The sequence below is a fragment of the Mastigoproctus giganteus genome, chromosome 9 (genome assembly GCF_048544385.1).
Source record: "Mastigoproctus giganteus isolate SK-2022 chromosome 9, ASM4854438v1, whole genome shotgun sequence".
Taxonomy (NCBI): domain Eukaryota; kingdom Metazoa; phylum Arthropoda; class Arachnida; order Uropygi; family Thelyphonidae; genus Mastigoproctus; species Mastigoproctus giganteus.
In genome coordinates this window covers 123,612,968-123,625,150 of record NC_143583.1, presented here as the reverse complement: position 1 = coordinate 123,625,150, position 12,183 = coordinate 123,612,968, and positions in this window count along the sequence as shown.

The window sequence follows — 12,183 nt, the reverse complement described above, 5'->3', positions numbered from 1 at the left end:
CTCTGTCCTTTCTGTACATATTATACTCCCCAAATTCAAATTCTGCATTTTTACATCTGTGTGACACCACGTCTCTGATATCCTAATAATATCCACCTTTGTTAGTTCAACAATATAATAAATAGTAAATAAATTCAACAAATGTATTTACTATATTGCTAGCATTGGTGTACATGCAAGTATACATGCACCTCTTCTTACTCGTATTTATCCTAACACAGCCAATGTATTTGCTTGTTCCATGATGACTCCAGCAGTTCTTGAAATCCTCGGCAACTTGCAAGAATCACTTTTACCTCTGCTTGAGGCTACTATTAATCTATTAGTCTGTAAATTCCAACTAACAATGCTTCATTGGCATGAGCAAATATTCTTGCAGCCTTTCTATTTAAGTGTATCCCATCCCTGTAGAAGCAGTCTTTCCTGTTAACAAGCAGAGACCATGCTGAGAAAAACAAGCAGAGACCATGCAGAGGAGCAAATTGATTGACAAGGCTCTCATCATGTACTCCCTCTATTGTATCTGGGCAGAATTGCAGAACCTTCAAATTTAACTGTAACTCAACTTTTTTTGAACATTGATTTGTACTTGTTAAATAAGTCTGCAGATCTCCTACTCTTATTGCCATTCATGTCAAAATGTACAACAATATCATCTTTTGCCCTTAAAAGATGATATCTGCTCTACAATGTCATCTACTTTTGCCCCTGGCAGACATACCTTGCTCCTATTCCAAACAAGCCTAACAGGTGTTACAGGCCTAATGACTCTAATGAATACAACAAACTGTACAGGGAAATAGAGTGGACTATTAAATCAGAATGTCATATAATGGGTGATTTTAACTTTCCAGATATTGACTGGAACTTGTGTGTTTGTCACTAGCAAGCCTTTTGTGGATGACTGTTTTCTATAGCAGCATATTCAAAAAGCAACTAAAGAGAGTAATATCTGACTATCAGCAGTGATTATTCATGCATTAAGAATCTGCATATAAAGGAGCCACTAGATGGCAGTGATCACAGTTTAATGATGTGACTAAACTGTGATACTTTACTTAAAGATGTAACTACCATCAGGGTAAAGGGAAGGATTTTTGCTTTCGTAAGGGTAGCTATGGTGGTCTCAGACAGTTTTTAAAATACTATAGAGTGAAACCAGCTGATGATGTTACAAACAGTAAATTCTAAATGGGAAGCATTCTAGGAATTAATCTTGGAAGCTACTAAGCTTTTCGTACCAACTTAGAAATACAGTTCACGGTTTAGGCCTAAATGGATGTCAGATGAACTAACGAGATTTGTGACAGGGAAGAAAAAAGCATGGGATGCATATGAAGTATCAGATGACACAGAAGCTTATGGTAGATATAAGCTCATTTGTAATCAAGTCACAAAGGAGGTTAGGCAAGCGAAGGCAGAGTACGAGAAATCTTTAGCAAAGGATGAAAACCAAAACAGCATAGACTTCTTTACTTATATAAATTCTAGAAGGAGGGGGATGAATCAGATTGGTCCAGTTGATATCGATGGTTCGACTGTTGATGATTCTGCTCAGGTAGCTGACAACAGGGCTGCATTAACACTATGGCCAAACCGGTCATGGCCAGCGGCCTCACACAAAGAGGGGCCTCATTTTCAGTGTAAATATTTTCTAAAGTAGTGATAAAAATTTCTAATAATAAATGAAGAAAACATGTAATATAGAAGCATTCTTAAACTTAACTTGTTAAGTGTTTAAATTTTATTCTTATACCATTTTATTGTACAATAAATAAGTTAATTTTAGGAAGGATGTTGTGCTGCTGGAAAGAGTACAGAGAAGGGCAATGAGATTGGTTATCTCTCTATACATTAAAAAATTTTCCTCCTAGTGATATTTATTCAAGCCAATGGAAGAAGAGGTAAACAATTACATTGGTCATTTTGTTGACCACGTAATTATTTACGTGAACAAGAATGGCAGTTAGCTGTGATGACTGCTTTTATATGTGCTCTCAAAGGTCAGTGCTTAATAGTTTATACATATAGTTTTAAGGTTTTTATTTTAAATTCTTTTGTATAACTCAAGTATAGTGTGATAAGCTTCATCCGGTTTGACTATTTATAATCATGGAAAGGTAATATTTACGCTAAATTTATGATAATTCTGTTTTGGCTATTAGAGCATTCTTTGTTCTAACTGTCAATTCCAGTTACCTGTGTTTAAGCATAGCACTGGTATTTGAAAGTTTGAAGAGCTGCTTTTTAAATTCTACAAGTTATGAATGCAGGGAACTTGAATTTGGTGGAGGGGTTTGATACATTGATTAGTTGTATCTAGTTTTGGGACAAAATATCACCTTATCGGAAAAGATATAGATTTTTAAATACTGAGTTTTAATACAAGGTTGGTTCAATAAAGAATCACCCTCACCTACTTCCACATATTGCAGAGTCATGATATTATGTGTGTAGCATCATACATATCTCTGTACTAAAGGTATAAAATTTCAGCCCTGTGTCTTCATTTGTTTTTCCTCTTACAGAGCTGAACGTGTGACAAAGTAGCATCATGGACAAAGTTGAAGCCAGAGCTGTAATCCAGTATCTGTTCTTGAAGGGGAAATTTCCTAAAGAAATCCATGAGGAAATTGCTGTATATAAGGATGAAGCCCCATCCTATGGCATTGTGAAGCACTGGCATAGACAGTTTAGGTGTGGTCGGACATCGGTAGAATCTGAGCCCATTCCAGGTCGTACCCATATTCAGTCGTTGATGACAGCACGAGCAGAAAAGTAGAGTCATTAATAATCATGGAAGATCACTGGATATCTGTGTGTGAATTGTCCCAGGAGGTGTAGATTAGTGTGGGCTCTGTTGAAACAGTCCTTCATGACCAACTCCATTTACGGAAATTGAGTACAAGATGGATTCCCCAATTATTGACTGGTTTCCAGAAGGCTGATCGACAATAGAAATCACAAGAGTTGTTAGCTTGTGCCAAAAAAATGAGGAAGACTTTTTCTCTAGTCTAATCACTCAGGATGAAAGTTGGATATACCATTTCGTCCCTGAAAGTAAAAAGCAGTCCATGGAATAGCGACATCATGGTTCCCCCTCCCAAAAGAAGGCAAGGGTCCAAGCATCAGCAGGAAAGGTCTTTCTGACAATGTTTTGGGATGAGAAAGGCGTAATAATGACTGATTACCTGCTGAAAGGTAGAACAATTATAGGTGCCTATTATGCCAACTTACTCACAAAATTATGGGAGAAAATCAAAACATGTAGGTGTGGCATGCTGTCCAAAGGTGTGAGAATGCTTCAAGACAATTCCCCAGTTCACACTTCTGAAATTGCAACAACACAAGCGGCGACTTGTGGATATGAAATACTGCCCCATCCAGCCTACTTACCCGATCTTGCACCATCGGACTTCTTGTTAAAGAAGTCCGATGGTGACCTCAAATCATTTCTTCGGGGTACCCATTCCCTGATGACGAGACATTCATTTCTGCAACAGAGTCATGGTTCAAAGACCAACCTCACCACTTCTACAAAAACGGTATCCGTAGCCTCATCCATCGATGGGAAAAATGTGTAAATCTGCACGATGGCTATGTAGAGAAGGACTAAAACCTGTGCCAAGAATCAACAGGCTAGCACCTCCGCAGCTAGGTCAGGGCAATTCTTTATTGAACCACCCTCGTAGTACAGGCCTATACAGCCATGTAATAGAGCCACCGCTGGAGAAAGACATGGTGACCTACTCCAGTATTTTTCACCAGAAAATTTTATGAACCCAAGAATCTCAGAAACATCACGGAAGTGAAGATCACCAAGCTACGATTGACATATTTCGATCAGGTAATGCAATCCAATTCACTGGAAAAATCGATAATGCTAGGAAAGGTCAGTGAAACAAGAAGAGGTCAGCAAAGAACACACTGGCTCGACACCATCAAGAGCAACACTGGCATGAGCATGAAGGAGTTGAAGAAGCTGTTGAAGACTGGACAGCAAGGAGGCAGGTTGCCCATAAAGTCTCCGAAAGTCGGCTGCAACTAAATGGATGAAAACAACAAACAATAATGTTATTATTATACAAATAATAACAAAACTATACAAATATTTAAAATATACTAAATGATTTACAATCATACCTCTACTATATCAGGACAATGGGTTCCTTCATCAGCTGACATTAATATACAACAAAAAACATTACAATGGAACATCAAATACAGTGAAGCACGTGCACGAGGTTGGTGAACATTAAATGGGTTACTGGGCAGCATCAGACACTTGCTGTTGACAATTTAGAGCACATACGTGGGATGCATGCCAACGTTCGATGCATTGTAAGACAACTGCCTCCATAACATTCACAAAACTTGTGCACGTGTTTCACTGTATAATACATGACCACGCCCGGCATCATTTGATGTTTATTGTAACATTTTTTGTATATTAATGTCAGCTGATGAAGGGACACTTCAACCTGATACAGTTTGTATATTTGTAAATAGTTTAGTATTTTATAAATATTTTAAATCGTTGTATAGTTTGTAAATGTATTAGTTAAATATTTTGGTTCTGCTCTTTCGGATACAACAATATTCCTCATGCATTATGGAACCCAAAGCAAAAGGCCTTTTCCTAAGTGACCTATTTAATATTTATTATTTATTTACACAGGTAAATAATTACATAGTGATATTTATTCCACCTTGAGAATGCCACGTGGTGGGGGTGGAGTAGCCAATGGGAGAAGAATGGTGCAGGTCATGTGGTACAAGTGAGCAGGGCAATTACATCACCTCAAATGCACAGGTAAATAATTACATAGGTCATTTCCTGATTTGATATCAATCAGTGCATTTGGACAGGTGTCTTTTATGCAGAAAAGATTTCACTTACTCCATCATACCTCTATATTTTACGTAGAAAAGCATATGCAAGGGTTAGTGAGCAGGGGGGCAAAGCCCCCTAGTTATTATTATTAGCTATATGGTGCAAGGAAGCCTGAGGCTTTTGCTGCACCAGCCAAAAAAAAAAAAAAAAATTCCTGAGTGAGAGAGAGAGAGAAGTAGAAGGGAATCACCATAAAAGAGAAGAATGATGATATTCAGCTCAGGACCCTGGGTGTGCCAAGCCCATACTTGCCAGATGTGAGCCCCTGGGGTTTGAACAAAGGGTTGCTCTTACCAAGAAAGGCTAAGTTCTGCAAATCGCAGTGTCTGGACACCAGGCACTTGCGAGATCTGATTTAGGTGTTTTAAGGCTCTGAATGGTTTTGAGCAAGCTGATAACCCCGGGGGCTCACATCTGGTGAGTATGGGCTTGGCACGCCCAGGGTCCTGAGCTGGATATCATCATTCTTCTCTTTCTTGGTGATTCCCTTCTAATTTTGACACACACACACACACACACACACACACACACACACACACACACACACACACACACACACACACACACACACACACACACTCTCTCTCTCTCTCTCTCTCTCTCTCTCTCTCTCTCTCTCAGGGTTACTCGGGAACTGTTTTTTTTTTTTTTTTTTTCCTGGTGCAGCATAAGCCTCAGGCTTCCTTGCATCATATGGATAATAATAATAATAATAATAATAATAATAATGCTAATGGGATTCTTCCGCTTGCTCAGATTATGCACTTGAGGGTGCATAAATTCAAATTGAAAGACAGTTGCAGAATAGATGTGCAGAAATTTGCCTTTAGCCAGTGGGTAGTTAATTACTGGAACACACTTCCATCTGTCATTGTGGAAGTTAATTCGGTGAAATAAATTCAATGAAGAACTGGCCAAACATTTGTAGCAAATGGATAGGTGAAATGGGAGGTTTTTTGTTGTTTTTTTTAACCGATGCTGTATAAGTTTGCTTTCTTTCATATGCCACTGCTAATATTTCATTTTTGATTTTTGCTGCTTCTTGTTTTGACCTGTTTTGGTTATTTCCATATATTGACCCTTGTAGTGATTGAAATGCATGTGACAAATGGTGTCCTTTGTCTAAAAGGACAAAAAACGTTCTGCACATCTGCTTCAATCATTCATCACTGATAACTATTCAGAATCACAAGATTATAAAATTGAGGACCAAATATTTCTTTATATTTCTTTATATTATATTTCTTTCCAAATATTCCTGGACCCAAATAATCTGAAACACCAGACACAGATCTGTAATACTGAGCAGTACTGCAGATCTCTAGCTGAGGGGCAGGTATATTCCTGAGCTCTCTAGTCTTGAAATGAGTGGCAAAGCAGGTTCAAAATAATTGTGCAGGATTGCTGAAATTGACTGGACCTTTTTTATTATTACTATTTACAGTCAATAAATGAAGAATTCTCTCAACATATATATGGTCAGAGTATCCAATTTTAACTTTAATATATAGTAAATGCCTAAATACACACATGGCTCTCATCACACAAGAAATAATATCTAAAACAGAATATCAATCATAATTACCTAAGATGTCAAGGACAACTTCTGTTTCTACTTCACAAACTTCTGACTATTCTAGTATCACTTTTGTGATACAACGATAGTCACAAGTTGTGATTGATAGCTTTAATGAACCAATTCAATTTAATCTTGGTTATTTGATGTAGCCAAGTGGTCAGGAGCGCGAGTGTAGTAGCACACGCTTTTTGAGTGGACCGGAGTTCAAGCCCGTGACTGCTAAATACAATTAACATTTGTATTGATTGATTTATTGTAAACTCCACTGACCTGGTGGTCATGCCGGAGTATAAACAAGAACATTTGTTTATACTCCATTGAGATGTTTTACTCCTTTAATGAGATGTTATAAACATCTCATTAAAGAACTACATAAAAATTTATTTTAAAAACTGTTTGTTTGAGAATTTAATCAAAAAATAATTGTTATACAAATATATATATTTAGGCTGGTATTGGTTGCTTGCATCATTTGCCTATGTTTATGGTAGTACTAATCTGAGAAATTAAATACAGATTGCATCATACTTCACAAAAATATGAGAGTAGCTTTTTCAAATTGAAATATTATATTAGTGTAATATAGAAGGTGCCCATTATTGTGTATTATGGATCAACATATTCAATCGTTACCCAAGCAATTGCTAAACATGGAAATAATTTGTATTGCACATAATATACATTACCTGAGATTAAGGAAAGAAATTTAACCCTTTAATCTCAAAAAGCACACTTCTAAGGTACAATTAATGGCAATGTGTTTAAAATATTTACTTTCAAAACTAAAACAGTTATTTTTCATGTTAAACAAATAAGAAGACTTTGCATAACAGGTAAATATAAGAAATAACTTGCCTGGGAAAGACATATAAATCAAGGGATATCTGATAACACAGATCTTTTGCATAGCATATCAAATTGTCCACTTTTGATTCATAAAGAGACAAAACAAGAGTCTAAAAATTTCTAAACTTCCAATTTTTGTTAAAGGAAAAAATGTCAAAACTCTCAAGCATTAAAAGCATAGAATAGGTTGCCATAGAAAAGTCATATTGCATTTCAGTCAACTTGTTTTCATTCTGTGTGCAATCTAGTTTTGGTGCTTGACAAACTAGCTTTATAGTGCAGTTTCTATGACAACCAGATCAATACTAAGGGATATTACACTCTTATGACTCATTGATGAAGTAGCAACTAAGGAAAAACACCAGTATGAATCAAGTCTGAATAACACTTCTTTTTTTTTAATAAAATGCTAATTATATAAACCTATCCAAAATCCATACTGGCCAATCATTGTTTTAATAATGTTTTTTTTATCCATGGTTTAATTATGTCTTAATTCATTTGATCATTGAGACTTCACAGATATTCTTCAAGGTATGACAGCCAGGGTTGCTACCTAGGAACCAAAAACATAGATGGAAAAGATATTCAGGTCCTGCCTATGAATCAAATGGACTGAATTTAGGCAAAGTTCAGTTGTTCTGTGACAACCACATCCTTTGTTTGTACCATCAGAATGGTGGGACTGTTAGGAACCTTGGTTATACCCTAAAGCTTTTAAAAATATAAACTGTTCATCTGTACCAGCTTATTTACCATCTAAAATCCCTGATCCATAGGCTGGATCAAGGATGTTAGAATGTCTAAAGAGATGTTTAAGCAAAAGTTTTTGAGTTCAATTTTGGAAAAAAAAAAAACAGAAGGGATCTTAAAACAATTGTTAAAAGTCATAAAGATCAAAGACCTATTTACAATATAGCACTAGCATGGAATGAAATTCCAAGTTCAATATTTACCAAATCTTGGAGAAAACTTTAGCTTGGGGTTGAAAGCACTAATTGAAAGATGTAAGCTCCTGAACTACAGGGGATAATGAAGAACAGAGCTTATCAACTGATTTTGGGAAAATTGCACGTGCCGAATATTTACAGCAAGAAGGTTATTGTTTGTTTTTTGGTTTTCAGGAGCATTAACAACTAAGGCCATATTGCTACGGGGATATGTGGTGGTCATTCCCTAACCTTTCCACATCCTCCATATTTGGTGGTCACAGGCTTGAAGCCCGGTCTAATCAAGAAGCATGTGCTATGCACTACTGCTCCTGCCCATCTGGCTACTGAGGTGCCAGAGCAAGACGGCATACAACAATGGATTTAATCATGTTTTCCAATAAATCATCACCAATTTGCTGGAAAATTAAATAATGAACTATGCAGAAATCATATACACTGAGGTGGAAATATATAGATATAAAAATGGGGAGATTGAATGAAATCCTGGCTGAAAATTTTTCATATAGTTTTATGGTATTGTGAACAATGGCCACATTCAAGGGTCAACAATGGATATTTATAAAAAAGTGAAGGGGCTATGCTGTTTACACATCACATCATCTGTTTAAATGTTGACAAATGAAAGTTACTGATTTGATGTAAATGAATATATATGTACATTTTAAGTGAAAATAAAATTCTTAAATCACATAGTTTTTTGTACGATTTCCCACTTTAACCAATTTTTTTAATTAACCGACAAACTGACAGGGCCTATCATGTCTCATCACCATTCTAATGTCCACAAAAAGTTTCTGCTACTTGAACATTTTCGTAAATAACAAAATTATCCACAGCTGAAAATTGTGCACTACACAAAGATTTTTTTTTTTTTTTGAGATACTTGACAAATAAACTGACGTTAACTTATAAACTGGAAGTCCAACATTTGCTTTTTCATTGGCAAAAGGAATAATCTTTTTAATTAACAGGTGTACTATGAACAAAAGTAGGAAGTGAAAGTCCATCTAATGAATTGTTCTTCTGCAGCTATAAGTTTTGTTTCTTCATTAACCATTCCATCAGAAGGAAAATTAGTCTTCAGAGGCACACAAAGCCTGTGAAGAATTATTCTTAAGACTTGTAATTTTGGAATGGCTCATAATTGCTTGCCAATCCATATTATTAATTAAAATGCTTTTTTTACAGACTTTATATATTTGCTTTTATACTGTGACTCAGTCATAAGCATTCAAATCATTCTGGATTCATACTAGAGTTGATTGATTGATTGATTGATTTTATAGTTGTTGGCGCATCGGCTTCTGTGGCCATATTGCACCTCCCAAGGTTTTTGCAGTACTTTGATCCAAGCCCGAGGTGGGAATCGAACCCACGACCTTTGGGTTGCCGGGCAGGTACTTTACCCACTCGGCTAACCCGGTCGGCTCATCATACTAGAGTAGATCCATATGAAATTAAATTAAGTTTGGTAAGTTGACATTTTCATTGGCACAAGAAACCTGATGATTCCTCAGTTATCTGGAACAGACAAGAACAGTTCTTGCTGAAACAGACTTCCATCTGTTGTTGTTGAAGTTTATAGCTTAAATTTAAGGCTGAACTAGACAAACATTTGGAGTGATGGGATGGGTGAAATGGGAAGGTTTTTTTTTTTTTTTTGGCTGATGCTCTATAAGCTTCCTTTCTTGCATCATATGCCTCAACTAATGCCAAAATTATAAATTAGCAAAGTCAACAAATAGGTCTCTCAGAAGTCACAGTACTTTTTTTTTTTTTTTAGAAAAACACTTGATTTTCTAATTAAATTTATATTTAACATGTATAATATTCCAAACTGATCCACTAAATGTATATGGTAAAGCAATTTGTTCAAGTAATAAAAAATTAATTTTCTTTGAAAACTTATTACCCTTGCATATCTAGAGCCATTTCAAGACTTTTAGATGACTGGACATACACGAAAATGCCAAACCCTCCCCACTATATGAAAGAGTCACAGTACTTTCATATTCCTTTTGCCACCACCTCATTACAATAAAAACTTCTAATGATATATTCATTTGGTCATTTCTGAGTCCCAGAACATCGATGTTTCACTTCAAGGCCTAAGTCCAAATATAGTCATATATCTATACATTCATAATTTATTTCTTAGAAACACTTCCTAATTCATTTCACAAATACACGTGATCTCAATTCTAATCTCAACAATGTCCATTTCCACTTGCAGTCTGCCAAACCCCATGTACTTTTTCTGACAGAATCTCAATTATCGGTTGATTCAACTACTGTTCATCTCAGATTCCCAAATTATTCGCTGTATGATTCCTTTTGCCTCAAAGGTGGTACTTGTGCATATGTCCGTTCTGATATTCCCTGTCAGAGACTGGCCAATTTGGAATCTCCTCTCTTTGATCTTCTCTGGCTTAAAATCTCTCTACCTCATTGTGTCAAATTCATCTGTTGTCTCTACCGTTCTCCCAACTCCACTAATCACTTAGAGCTCTTTGACTTCCTCTCTTTGCAACTTGACTTTCTCCAGTCCAACTTTCCTAACGGTGAAGTAATTTTCCTTGGTGATTTTAATGTTCACAACTCCAGCTGGCTTCCGTTTTCTAGTCACACCGATCCAGCTGGTCGAAACGCTGAGGCTTTTGCAATTACTAATGACCTTGCACAGATTGTTCATTTAGCTACAAGAATACCGGACAATCCGAATCATACAGCCAATACACTTGATCTTTTTCTCACAAACAACCCTTCTAAGTACACGGTCGAAGTGAGAGGTCCTTTAGGCACTTCAGATCACAACTTGGTGATTGTCTCTTCTCCAATGGAACCTTTATCTCATGGCTATTCCCAACCTTGTGTTGTTTGGCATTACAAGAATGCCAAACGGGATGACCTGCGAGACTTCTTTTCTTCTTTTCCTTAGTCGGATTACTGTTTCAAAACTTCTGATGTTAACGTTTGCTCAGATCGTGTCAGTGAAATTATTCTTGCAGGAATAGAATCCTTTATCCCACACTCCACTTTAAAATCTCGTCCTTTATCTAAACCTTGGTTTTTGTTTAAATGTGCAAAGGCTGTTCAAGAGAAGAACGTTGAATATCGTAATTGGCTTGTTTCTAATTCTTCAGTTTCATTTTCTGCCTACACCAAAGCTCGCAACAATTGTAAAGCAGTTATTAATCAGTCCAAACTAGAGTTTGAACAGGCTAAAAGTAGAAAACTTGCTTCTTGCCCTAATGGTAGCCGAGCATTCTGGTCTCTTGCCAAAGCTATTGGCTGCAACTTTTGCCCATCTCTGCTCCCACCTCTGTCCAAACCAGATGGTTCTGTTGTCACTTCAGCCAAGGATAAAGCTGACCTGCTAGCATCCCATTTTACTTCCAACTCATGTATTAATGATCTTGGTAAAACACCTCCCACCATTCCTAACACGCTCCATTCAATGCCTCCTGTGGTCTTCCGTCAAAAGGATATCAGAAGGATTTTGATGAATCTTGATGCTAAGAAAGCTCCAGGTCCTGATGGTATTTCTCCACTTGTTCTCAAAACCTGTGCTCCTGAACTTACTCCTATTCTTTGCCGCCTTTTTTCACTTTCTTATTCCAAAGGTGTTTTTCCTTCTGCTTCGAAATTTTCTCATATCCAGCCAATTCCTAAAAAGGGTGACAAATCCCTCCCATCGAATTATCGTCCCACTGCAATTACTTCTACTCTTTCTAAAGTAATGGAGAAATCACTTAACCGCCAACTCTTAAACTACTTAGCAACCTTCCGTCTGATCAACGATCGCCAGTATGGATTCCATCAGTGTCGATCCACTGGTGATATTCTGGCTTATGTTACCCATTTATGGACTAATTCAATGGAAAGGTTCGGTGAAACACAAGTAGTTGCTC